The sequence below is a fragment of the Bos indicus genome, chromosome 21 (assembly GCF_029378745.1).
Source record: "Bos indicus isolate NIAB-ARS_2022 breed Sahiwal x Tharparkar chromosome 21, NIAB-ARS_B.indTharparkar_mat_pri_1.0, whole genome shotgun sequence".
Lineage (NCBI taxonomy): Eukaryota > Metazoa > Chordata > Mammalia > Artiodactyla > Bovidae > Bos > Bos indicus.
In genome coordinates, this window is record NC_091780.1 from 55,142,862 (window position 1) to 55,156,931 (window position 14,070).

Here is a 14,070-nt window from a genome sequence, read left to right on the forward strand (position 1 = left end):
AAAGATTCTGTAAAATTAATCTACTTTATGTACAGGGGTTTATTTCTGGGCTCTTTATTCTTTTCCATTGACCTGTCTGCCTGTTTTTATGCCAATGTCATACTGTTTTGATTACTGTAATCCAATATATGAAACATAGTTTGAAGTCAGGGAGTATGATGGCTCCAGCTTTGTTCTTCTTTCTTAAGATTGCTTTGGCTATTTGGGGTCAAAAAGATATCACTGTAAAAGAAAAGTCTGATCTTAGTTTGTAAAGTAGTTTAGAACCATCATATTGACAGGGAAAATAAATAATCCTTGCTCATGATTTCTTTTTATTAGTCATTATCTGCAGAGAAAATTCTCAGACAAATTTCAAACAGCTCTAAATTAATGGGGTGACTCATTGGGAAGATCAAGAAAATGCTAGAGTAGTATTAATGGGCTTCAACAGGACAGTTGACAAGAACTTCTTAAATCTGAGAACATGGGGTGATATGTGTACACTTTCTAAAATAACAACTGGCTGATTAAACTCCAGTACTCTTGCCTGGAAAATCCCATGGACGGAGGAGCCGTGGGCTGCAGTCCATGGGGTCGCTGAGGGTCAGACACGACTGAGCGACTTCAGTTTCACTTTTCACTTTCATGCATTGGAGAAGGAAGTGGCAACCCACTCCAGTGTTCTTGCCTGGAGAATCCCAGGGACGGGGGAGCCTGGTGGGCTGCCATCTACGGGGTCGCACAGAGTCAGACACGACTGAAGCGACTTAGCAGCAGCAACAGCAGTAGTGGTTGTTTTAAAAGCTCTCCCTCTTACCTTGTGAGACTTAACATTTTTACTGAAGATATTGATGAGAATAATAAAGAAAAGCTAATCAAATGTGTCATCACTATGACTCTATGGTAAAGAGTATATGATATGATAAAATTAGGATCTAAAATATACTCTAAAATCTTGAGTAATGGGCTAAATATACCAAATATAATTTAATTGAGATAGATATGAGTCTTGCTGGGGTAGAAATAAGGTCGTATATTTGAGTTCCTCAAAATAGTAACCAACAGCAGAAATATGATAGAAAAGTAGCATAAAATGTGTGCATCCTAAATATTCTCAGATTCTCTAGCCTTCTGAGATTACCCTTTTATTTAACAGTCAAATACAATTAGTCTATACTCTTTATTAACTTTAGGAAATCCAAGGATTTTGGCATGAGGAGGGAGGTGGGTATTGAGGAACTTACTTTCTTCTTATGACCTTCAATAAATTTATGCTCTGAATTTCTGCTTTTTGCTCAGTTTTCTAATGAATTCTCTGATTTTCTTATTTCTTTTTCTTTCTTTTCCATTTTCAAGAGAAGGAGAGAATAGAAGTCCTGATTGAGATGCCAAGTTCTCTGGAGTCCTTCCGGCTCCTGATGTGGAGCAGCTGCTTAGTTTTGCTTCTTGGACTGGCAACTGTTGAGGTATGTGTCTGTTTTTGTGCCAGCACCATACTGTTTTGATTACTGTAGCTTTGTAGTATAGTTTAAAATCAGGCTGTGTGATACCCTGACCTTATTCTTCTTTCTAAAGACTGTTTTGGCTATTCGGTATTGTGTTTCCATACAAATTTCAGGATTATTTGTTCTAGTACTGTGAAAAATGTCAATGGTATTTTCATAGGGATTGAACTGAATTTGTAGATTACTTTGGGTATTATGGCCTTTTAAACAATATTAATTCTTCCAATCCATGAATGTGATATATCTTTACATTTGTCTATGTCATCTTAAGTTTCTTGCTATTTGTGACAACATAGACTAGAGGATGCTTTTGGACTGTGGTGTTGGAGAAGACTCTTGAGAGTCCCTTGGACTGCAAGGAGATCCAACCAGTCCATTCTGAAGGAGATCAGTCCTGGGTGTTCTTTGGAAGGAATGATGCTAAAGCTGAAACTCCAGTACTTTGGCCACCTCATGCGAGGAGTTGACTCATTGGAAAAGACTGTGATGCTGGGAGGGATTGGGGGCAGGAGGAGAAGGGGACAACAGAGGATGAGATGGCTGGATGGTATCACTGACTTGATGGATGTGAGTTTAAGTGAACTCCAGGAGTTGGTGGTGGACAGGGAGGCCTGGCGTGCTGCAGTTCATGGGGTCGCAAAGAGTCAGACATGACTGAGCAACTGAACTGAACTGAGCTGAGACCTAGGGGATATTACACTAGGTGAATTAAGTCGGATAGAGAAAGACAAATACTGTATTATTTCACTTATATGTAGAATCTAAAAAGCAAAACAAATGAACAGGCATAACAAGATAGATACAGAGAACAAACTAGTGATTGCCACAGAGAAGGGAGATAGGAGAGGATGAGTGAAATAGTTGAGAGAGATTAAGAGGTGTGAACTTGCAATTACAAAATAAATGAGTCACAAGAATGTAATGTACACCATGGAAAATAATAACAGTCAATAGTAATGTAACATTTTCATAGGTTAACAGATGGTAACACTTTATCGTGGTGATCCTTTTGTCATGTATCTAATCACTATGTTTATACAAGGAACTGGCACAGTGTTGTAGGTCAGTTATACTTCAAAATACAAACAAATTGTAGAAAAATAAAATTTGTGCTTACCATAAATGGGGGTAGAAGAGAGGGAATTTTGAAGGTGATCAAAAGGTACAAACTTCCAGTTATAAGATAAATAAGTACTAGGAATATAATATACAACATGATTAATAAACACTGCTCTGTGTTGCATATGAAAATTATTAAGAGAGTAAATCCTAAGAGTTATCATCATAAAAATATATTTTATTTTATTTTGTATCTGTATTAAGTGATGGATATTCACTAAACTTATAAGTCAAATCATTGTGCTGTATACCTTAAACTTATATAGTGCTTTTGTCAAATAAAAATCTCAATAAAGCTGAAAGAAAAAGCCCACATATGTTTGGAAGCACTATCCTAAGCACCAGGTGCTTTCCAGGTGGCACTAGTGGTAAAGAATCCACTTGCCAATGCAGGAGACAAGAAACACACATTCAGTCCCTGGGTCCAGAAGATCCCCTGGAGGAGAGCATGGCAACCCACTCCAATATTTTTGCCTGGAGAATCCCATGGACAGAGGAGCTTGGTGGACTACAGTCCATAGTGTCACAAAGAGTCAGATGTGACTGAATTGACTCGGCACATATGCATGCAAGGCTATGCAAGGCTCCTTGGACTGGAACTAGAACTAGTAAGTGGAAGCTCTAGAGAGATATTGGCTAAAAAAAAAACAAAAAATGTTAACAGTCAGAATTTTCCAAGAACGGAGTGCACTACCTTAAGAAACATTAAGTTCTCACATAGGTTCAAATATAGGCTAGTGATTACTTGGAGAAACTATAATATCATGAGGGTAAAATACCAGAATGGTATATGCACCAAGTAACCTTGAGTTCCTTTTCAACTATAATTCTATGATTTTCTAAAGGGTAGACCTTGTATTTTAGATTCATTTTATTCAAGCATTATTAAAAAAAGACAATTTTGACTTTTTCAGGTCATAAAATCCTTCGCCTAACATATACGTAAAATTAAAAGAAAAACATTCTTGTTTTAAATTGTGCATTTTACTCTCTCTTCGTCTTTGGTACATGTCTAACCAACAAATGAACAAATCGAGCATTGTTTGGCATTGCTGTCATCAAGTCTTTTCTTTTTTATAAATATTTATGTACTTGGCAGCATCGGGTCTTCGTGCAGCACTTGGGATCTCTGGTTGTGGCATGCCGAATGTTTTTGTTTTTAGTTGCAGCACGCACGATGTTTAGTTGCAACATCCATACTCTTACTTGTGGAATGTGGGATCTAGTCCCTTGACCAGGGATTGAGGCTGGGCCCCCTGTGTCAGCAGGTGGATGCTTAACCACTGGGACCACCAGGGAAGTCCCAAAGTCATGCTTTGACTTGAAACATTTCTTTGCTAGTTTGAAGATCTTAAGATATCTCATGGTAATAATGATTGCAGTAGAAGAAACTTTTCCGTTTTCTTCTGTTAGTTATGAGTGAGTTAAAGTTGCTCAGTTGTGTCCAACTCTTTGCGACCCCATGGACTATACAGTCCATGGAATTCTCCAGGCCACAATACTGGAGCGGGTAGACTTTCCCTTCTCCAGGGGATCTTCCCAACCCAGGGATTGAATCCAGGTCTCCTGCATTCCAGGTGGATTCTTTACCAGCTGAACCACCAGGGAAGCCCTCTGATAGTTATACATTTGACCTATTTTATTACTAATCTCAAATGGTCCCTCTTATGATTAACTGGCATATTTTGAATGATAATTGGGTTTGAGTAATATTAGCAAAAGCTATGACAAACCTAGACAGCAGAGACATTACTTTGCCAACAAAGGTCTACGTAGTCAAAGCTATGGTTTTTCCAGTAGTCAGGTATGGATGTGAGAATTGGACCATCAAGAAGGCTGAGTGCTGAAGAATTGATGCTCTTGTATTGTGGTGCTGGAGAAGACTCTTGAGAGTCCCTCAGACAGCAAGGAGATCAAACCAGTCAATCCTAAAGGAGATCAGTCCTGAATATTCATTGGAAGGACTGATGCTGAAGCTGAAGCTCCAATACTTTGGCTACCTGATGTGTAAAGCCAACATTTTGGAAAAGACCCTGATGCTGAGAAAGATTGAGAGCAAGAGGAGAAGGGGGTCAACAGAGGATGAGATGGTTGGATGGCATCACCAACTCAATGGACATGATGAGTTTGAGCAAACTCCAGGAAGTAGTAAAGGACAGAAAGCCTGGCATGCTGTAGTTCTTAGGATCACAAGGAATTGGACATGACTTAGCAACTGAACAGCAGCAAAGTATTAGCAAGTGTGTTACACACATACCAGACTTAATAACACCAAATTAATGGCAACTTGGCCAGGGTAATGAGATACAAAGCTAAGAAACATCCATTCAGTTGTAGGAGAAAGTTGATCTCCAAAATGTTTCCTTTTACCCAGAAAAGAAAAAAACAGTTTATATTCATATAAAATGGATAATAATATCCATTTATAGGTTTGTGCAGGGCTGTTTTAAGTCTCTTGCCTTCTGTCATAATATAGTCTGAGAAGATACGGCCATTTTGACATTTTGCACTATATGACTTTAATTACTTACTTTGATAACATTATGTTGATTGGGTTGGATTTGCAAGAGAGTCCTGTGGAGGTATTGGTAAGACATGGTGCAGGAATGTGGCTGACAAATCCTATGAAGAGTCAAGTGTCTGCCACATCTGTAAATATGTTAGAGATCAGTTGATCAGTGGTATGCCTAGATCTCTCTTCTAAAGTAAAAAAGGAATTATTGTATCTTTAAATTAAAAGGTTCAATAAATGGTGGGTCCTTGAGTTCTGGGGGAAGCATAATTCTGTAGCTAGGAATGCTTCTCCTGCCCATATGCATAGAAGGTTGACGACTTTAAATGGGATCTAGACTTCTCTGGTGACTCAGATGGTAAAGCATCTTCCTACAATGTGGGAGACCCAGGTTCAATCCCTGGGTCAGGAAGATCTCCGGAGAAGGAAATGGCAACCCATTCCAGGATTCTTGCCTGGAAAATCCCATGGACAGAGGATTTGTCTGGTAGGCTACAGTAGGCTACATGGTAGGCTACAGTCCATGGGGTCGCAAAGAGTTGGACACGACTGAGTGACTTCACTTTAAACTGGAGTAAGACAGAGCTCAGCAACAGTCCAGGCCATGGTGCCACCTGAGTCATACAGTTGGGCAGACTGGAAAAAAAAAAAAAAGTATTAGTAAGAAAAGATGCTGCATGAAGTTTGCGGCAGGCCTCAGTGGGCAAATCGTAATGTAAACTCTTGAGTTATGAAGTGAGATCTTGCCATTTTCCATGGAGAATTATGTGCCTTTTGATATGTTCCTGGTCCCTGGTGGAGGCAGGATGCCTGGCCATGGATCATCAGATGACTTTCTACCTAGAACTCAGTCCTTTCAGACTTCTCAAATGATAAGATCAGATAGGCCCAGCAACAGTACGTTGCAAGTTGGAAGTGGTACATTTGGGAGCAAGCACAAGCATGACCAGATAGCATAAACAAGCTTCATGAGCAGGTATTATAGACCCCATGGCATGGTGATATCAGTGCCCTTCCCTTGTCGCATGCCTGTGATTCTTTGGGGGATTCTCTATGACTACCTGAAGGATAACTAAAACACTCAAGCTTGGTTGATGGATAAGCAGCTCAAAATACAGATAAAATAAAAAGTAGCCTTGCTGAAAGGTCACACTGAAAGATAGAACGTCCTGGGAACCATTGTCTACTCTATTCTTCACACAAATACATTTCTGTCTGTCTCAGTAGCACCTTTCCCTCCATCCTAACCATAGCTCCTATCTCATTGTGTTTTAAAACTATTAATCTTTCAAATAATTTTATGGAATCCACTTACTTGCCTCTTTTAAGAATTAGCATCCATATTTTGTCAAGTTTCTTCATTTTTAGAGAGAAGGAACCTTATTCAACATGTAGGTTAGTTACCTTTCTGATGCAAGAAAGCTCATTGCCACAGCTCGTGAGCCTACCAGTGTAATTTGTTTCTTGAGATGTAAGTTAGTTTCATAAGACCTGGCTACTTCAGGGTTTAATCTCTATGGTGATTAAAGAAGTAATACTGAACTCAACCCAAGAAGTACTTACTAAACACTCCATTAAGAAAAAATAAAACTGTTTTGGGTGTGTTTTGATGGTAAAAGGAAATGATTCCTTGAAAGACAAAATAGGTTGAAACTTCATGATCAGACTTTCATTCACAAAAAATTACAGAAAGAATGGAGACTACTTACAGAGAAACTGGACCTTAAAACCAGATAGAAACCTGGGAGCAAGAATCTACTTATATTCTTGACTCTTCTGTGTAGGTACTGTGGAAGAAATGCTGGTAACTCCTTAAACAAGTATGTTTCTTTTCTATTATTGATTATTTTCTGGAATTTTCTCTCAAGCCTGACTTAAAAATACTATAATATGGTGTGCTGCAATTCGTGGGGTCGCAAAAAATCGGACATGACTGAGTGACTGAACTGAATTGAACTGAACATATGTTATCTTATAAAGCAGATCCTGTTTGATTAAAGGATAACTTGATATTGATGATGATCGTAATTATTTTGTTCTACCACAGACCCTTTTCCTCCTATAAATCTATATGAGAAATTATATGAAGGAAATTTCTCACAAAAGATGTAAAATGAACAATTCACTTGAAACCAGGAATTTGCCAGATGTCAGAAGCAGCACTGAAGTTTCATAGGTCTCCACTAGATGGCAAGCATTCTCCTTCAATTTCTCAATGGTACCAAGATCAAAAATTGCTGCTTTTTCAAACCTAGTCTGCATGAGACAGTGGGACTTGTATCAAAAAATTACAAAGAACCTGATTCATAGATACAGTCAAATTTAGAATCAAGTTGTTCAAACTGAAATGGAAAATATATTGTGATGTTTAAATGTTTTAATTGGAGAATATATATTCATTCATTTGACACACACACACACACACAAGCCTGGACAGTTTGATCCAGAGCCCATTCTCCTAACTATTATTTGGGTTTTTTTTAATTGAAGTATAGTTGATTTATAGGATTTTGGATATGTAGCAAAGTGATTCAGCCATGTATATATATATGTCTAATATATATACTCTTTTTCAGATTCTTTTGTAATATAGGTTATTACAACATATTTAATAGAGTTCCCTGTGCTGTTCAGTAGGTTCTTGTTGTTTATCTGTTTTGTATATAGTAAAGTAAAGAAAGTGGTCGCTCAGTTGTGTCTGACTCTTTGCGACCCCATGGACTGTAGCCTACCAGGTTCCTCTGTCCGTGGGATTTTCCAGGCAAGAATACTGGAGTGGGTTGCCATTTCCTTCTCCAGATCTTCCTGACCCAGGGATTGAACCCAGGTCTCCCACACTGTTAGCAGATGCTTTACCGTCTGAGCCACCAGGGAAGTCCTTGTATATAGTTGTGTTCATCTGTTAGTCCCAAAGTAATTTGTGCTTCCCTCCCTCCCTCCCTTTCCCTCATTCCCTTTTGGTAACCATAAGTTTGTTTTCTATTTCTGTGAGTCTATTTCTATTTTGTAAATGTGTTCATTTGTATTATTTTTTGAGATTCTACATATAAGTGATATAATATTTGTCTTTGACTTACTTCACTGAGTATGATAATCTCTGGGTCCATCTAAGTTGCTGCAAATGGCATTATTTCATTCTTTTTTTTTTGGCTGAGTAAGTAATATTCCATTATATATATATATATATAGATATATATTTATTTATGTATGTATATGTATACACCACATTTTCTTTATTCATTCACCTATCAACTTACTAACATCCCTCCCTTTTGTCATTCTGCCTCACCCTTCCTGAAGGTTGCAGGGAGAAACCCTTGTCCTATCTCTAGGCAAAGCTGCTGCTAAACAACAACGTGCTCAAGCAATTGACCACTTTCAGGATAAACATTCATTGTGATGTAAAACTAAAGCCTGACATTATGTTATTTCATCCATATGAAATTCATTTGGAAGGAAAAAAAAACACTTAAATTGTGCAGTAATATTTTAAGTTCAGCTTTAATTCATAATTCACTTCTTATCACAGTCTAGATTAAATACAAAGTTTTCTAAAGCAAATAGAAACAGCTAAAGTAGAATTAATTACTGGCAAACTTTCTACCAGAGTAAGTAACTGGCACTTTGTTTAAAAATAGCTGTTGAGTCCTGTTTGGAACCTGTTTTCTGACATGCTTTAATTTAGCATAATTTTAGCGCAGTTTTCTCATCTCTGATAAGAGAGTTTGTTTTGTCTGGAAAGGAGATACTCTTGTTGTCTTTTTCTCCCATGCATCTCACAGACAGCCTGTAAGTAATAGAAATGAAGTTGTACGATAGACTCCTCACCTGGCTCATAAGTGTGGTATTCTTCTTTTGCCATTTGTGCTTTTTGTCACAGTGAAAAAAGCCTCAGAAAAGTGCAGAGAGCACAGTTTCACATGAAAGCGTCATGCTGCCCCCTCTGTTGACATGTATTAGGATTCAGGCAATGGGAGACACTCCATGGTGTAAAGGAATGTTATTTGGCCTCACAAGGTTTTTGTTTTTGAGCATTTGCAGCTCCCTCAGGATTATGCTTCGCACTAAAAATAAAACAAGTATAGCTTGTGATTCACCTGGTGTTCACTGAGTCAGAGTTGTAGATTGTAGGAAAGATTCAATGACATAAGAGGGTTGTAAAAATGGAAATAAAGTTGCTGAATACAAAATAAACTTAGAAGATGATCATAGTAACCTATGTATGCCAAAAAACAAGCGTAAGATCTGAAAGCTTTAACTTCTTCCAGATTTTACATAAGGAAATCATTTTAATGTTGTGTTGTTACACCTGGCATGATTACCTGGAACCCTTAGGGATTTTTTTATGTAGAGCTGCTCACCACAGATGTTAGAATGAGAAATAATGTGCATTAGAGTTTATGTTTGAAAAAATCGTTAGGTCGTATCTCCTCCAAATCAGTATCACTGAAGTCTATAATTTTAATAAATTCTCTGCACAGTTCAACTACCATTGAGGAAAGAAGGATTAACAAACTAGTCAAGGATGCTATTAGCTAAGTATAGGCTTGTGAATAGACAGACAACTGAAATAGAAGAACTCTCCTGGTAGAAAACTTTCTCCTACAACTCTATAATTTTGCCATTAGTAATTAATTTCTACTGTTCTTCTGAGTTTTTATTTTTTTTAAGGTTTTACACTAAAATACAGACATGCTTTCAAGGCATTGTACATTAAAAACACAGGGGTTGGATTTGTAACTGGCTTGAAGTTGTGTGTATGTGCTCAGTCGTGTCCAACTCTTTGAGACCTCATGGAGAGTAGCCTGCCTGGCTCCTCTGTCCATGGAATTTTCCAGGCAAGAATACTGGAGCAGGTGGGAATTTCCTTCTCCAGGGGATCTTCCCAACCCAGGGATCAAACCAGCATCTCTTTTGTCTCCTCCATTGGCCAGCTAACATCCAGACATCTGAGTTGAGTAAGTCCAGGACTGCCCAGGCAAGCCCAGACTAAATTGCTGTCCCAGTTGTTTATTATGAGCTAAATAAACACTTAGAGTTTTAAGTCACTGTATTTTTAGATGGTATTTTTTTTTTTGCACTGTTATCTTAGTAATGGATAGATGACACATTCTCTATTGGTTAGTCATGTGCAAGAAGGGGATAGCTGGTTGTCTGTCAGTATTACTATAGAAAAGGATACTTGGATTGACCTGAGACTAGTAAGTTCCAAAGATAGTTCCCTTCTCAAAGATTGTTGTTTTTCAGTCACTAAGTCGTCTCCAACTCTTTGCAACCCCGTGGACTACAGCAAACCAAGCTCCTTTGTCCTCCTCTATTTCCCAGAGTTTGCTCAAATAAGTAGTATGAAATCATTGGTCCTGTCACAAGGAAATGATATCCTTTCCATCTTGTAAACTTCTCACATCCAGTGAATTGCGTTTAGTTCTAGATGTCACCTCTTCCAACAACACAAGAGTAGACTCTACACATGGACATCACCAGATGGTCAACACCAAAATCAGATTGATTATATTCTTTGCAGCCAAAGATGGAGAAGCTGTATACAGTCAGCAAAAACAAGACTGGGAGCTGACTGTGGCTCAGATCATGAACTCCTTATTGCCAAATTTAGACTTAAATTGAAGAAAGTAGGGAAAACCACTAGACCATTCAGTTATGACCTAAATCAAATCCCTTATGATTATACAGTGGAACTGAGAAATAGATTTAAGGGACTAGATCTGATAGTGTGCCTATAGATGGAGGTTCGTGACATTGTACAGGAGACAGGAATCAAGACCATCCCGAAGAAAAAGAAATGCAAAAAAGCAAAATGGCTGTCTGAGGAGGCCTTACAAATAGCTGTGAAAAGAAGAGAAGCAAAAAGAAAAGGAGAAAAAGAAAGATATAAGCATCTGAATGCAGAGTACCAAAGAATAACAAGGAGAGATAAGAAAGCCTTGCTCAGCAATCAATGCTGAAATAGAGGAAAACAACAGAATGGGAAAGACTAGAGATCTCTTCAAGAAAATAAGACATACCAAGGGAACATTTCATGCAACGATGGGCTTGATAAAGAACAGAAATGGTATGGACATAAAAGAAGCAGAAGATATTAAGAAGAGGTGGCAAGAATACACAGAAGATCTGTACAAAAAAGATCTTCATGACCCAGATAATCATGATGGTGTGATCACTCACCTAGAGCCAGACATCCTGGAATGTGAAGTCAAGTGGGCCTTAGGAAGCATCACTACAAACAAAGCTAGTGGAGGTGATGGAATTCCAGTGGAACTATTTCAAATCCTGAAAGATGATGCTGTGAAAGTGCTGCACTCAATATGCCAGCAAATTTGGAAAACTCAGCAGTGGGCACAGGACTGGAAAAGGTCAGTTTTCATTCCAATCCCAAAGAAAGGCAATGCCAAAGAACCCTCAAACTACCGCACAATTGCACTCATCTCACACGCTAGTAAAGTAATGCTCAAAATTCTCCAAGCCAGGCTTCAGCAATATGTGAACCGTGAACTTCCAGATGTTCAAGCTAGTTTTAGAAAAGGCAGAGGGAACCAGAGATCAAATTGCCAACATCCGCTGGATCTTTGAAAAAGCAAGAGAGTTCCAGAAAAACATCTATTTCTGCTTTATTGACTATGCCAAAGCCTTTGACTATGTGGATCACAATAAACTGTGGAAAATTCTGAAAGAGATGGGAATACCAGACCACCTGACTTGCCTCTTGAGATACCTATATGCAGGTCAGGAAGCAACAGTTAGAACTAGACATGGAACAATAGACTGGTTCCAAACAGGAAAAGGATTACGTCAAGGCTGTATATTGTCACCCTGCTTATTTAACTTATATGCAGAGTACATCATGAGAAAAACTGGAGGGCTGGAGGAAGCACAAGCTGGAATCAAGATTGCCAGGAGAAATATCAATAACCTCAGATATGCAGATGACACCACTCTTATGGCAGAAAGTGAAGAGGAACTAAAAAGCCTCTTGGTGAAAGTGAAAGTAGGGAGTGAAAAAGTTGGCCTAAAGCTCAACATTCATAAAATGAAGATCATGGCATCTGGTCCCATCACTTCATGGAAACAGATGGGGAAACAGTGGAAACAGTGTCAGACTTTATTTTTCTGGGCTCCAAAATCACTGCAGATGGTGACTGCAGCCATGAAATTAAAAGACGCTTACCCCTTAGAAGGAAAGTTATGACCAACCTAAATAGCATATTGGAAAGCAGAGACATTTCTTTGCCAACAAAGGTCCGTCTAGTCAAGGCTATGGTTTTTGCAGTGGTCATGTATGGGTGCGAGAGTTGGACTGTGAAGAAAGCTGAGCACCGAAGAATTGATGCTTTTGAACTGTGGTGTTGGAGAAGACTCTGAAAGTCCCTTGGACTACAAGGAGATCCAACCAGTCCATTCTGAAGGAGATCAGTCCTGGGTGTTCTTGGAAGGAATGATGCTAAAGCTGAAACTCCAGTACTTTGGCCACCTCATGCGAAGAGTTGACTCATTGGAAAAGACTCTGATGCTGGGAGCGATTGGGGGCAGGAGGAGAAGGGGACAACAGAGGATGAGATGGCTGGATGGCATCACTGTCTCAATGGACATGAGTTTGAGTGAACTCCGGGAGTTGGTGATGGACAGGGAGGCCTGGCGTGCTGCAATTCATGGGGTCGCAAAGAGTCGGACATGACTAAGCAACTGAACTGAACTGAACTGAATCTCTCTGAACCAGATAAAGTCCTTTGAATGCAAGTAATTAAGGGAACTCCTGAAACTGATAGAAAATAGAGGACAAGGCTCAGAACCAGGGGAAGCGAGGAATCCAGGGCATCTCAGGGGGTCTAGGAAGCAGGAGCTGCTGGATGGTCTCTCCCTGGGGCTCTGCTGCCTGGGTGGTCAGCTCCAAGTCTCTGCCTCTCTCCCGTCTGGAGCCAAAGTCCTGAGAGAAGCACTGATCCAGTGTAAGTCACATGACCATCTTGGCAAGAGGAACTCAGGGAGCCTTGGCTGACAGACCCACCAAAATTACCATGAGGAACAAAGGGATTCCTACAAAAGCAGTTGGGATGCTATCACCAAAGGAAAGGCGAGAACAATCAATGAATGTACATTCACTTTTGTGCCTTAGGTTTTTCTTGTATAAAATGGGAGTTATAATACCTACCTTACAAGACAGTGATGTGTTAATGTAATGTAGGTCATGTGACTAGTATGTACAGGGGAAGGTGATGGATAGATGATTTGAAACAGTGAGGAGTGCTCAGTTATGTCCAACTCTTTGCGACACCGTGGTCTGTAGCCTGCCGGGCTCCTCTGTCCATGGAATTTTCCAGGCAAGAATACTAGAGCAGGTTGCCATTTCCTTCTCCAGAGGATTTTCCCAACCCAGGGATCAAACCCAAATCTGTTTGCATTGGCAGGTGGATTCTTTACCGCTCTGCCACCTGGGAAGCCGGATAGATGATAGATGCTATTATTAATTATGTCTCTACCTACAACAAGGAAGTGCTGCTGGGATGGAGGGGGGAAGACCCCAGATTTGGAATTAGAAGGCCTAGGTTTGAGTTTGGGTCTGCCACTTTCAAGCTTTGAGGTCTAAGGCAAATCAATTAACTTTCTCTGACACTTAGTTTTTCCTTCTACAAAATGAGGGATGTTTATGTGCCCAGTTGTGTGAAACTATCAGCAGCCTCGTGGACTGTGGCCACCAGGCTCCACTGTCCATGGGATTCTCCAGGCAAGAACACTGGAGTGGGTTGCCATATTCTACTCCAGGGCATCTTCCTGATCGAGACCTTCCGATCCCTGGGTCTCGAACCCACGTCTCCTACATTGGCAGGCAGATTCTTTACCACTGAGCCACCTGGGAGATAATAACAATATTGATCTCATAGGTATTGTGAGGTTCAGCCTTGTGGAAGCACATAAAGGATTCATAATTTCCAGCATCTG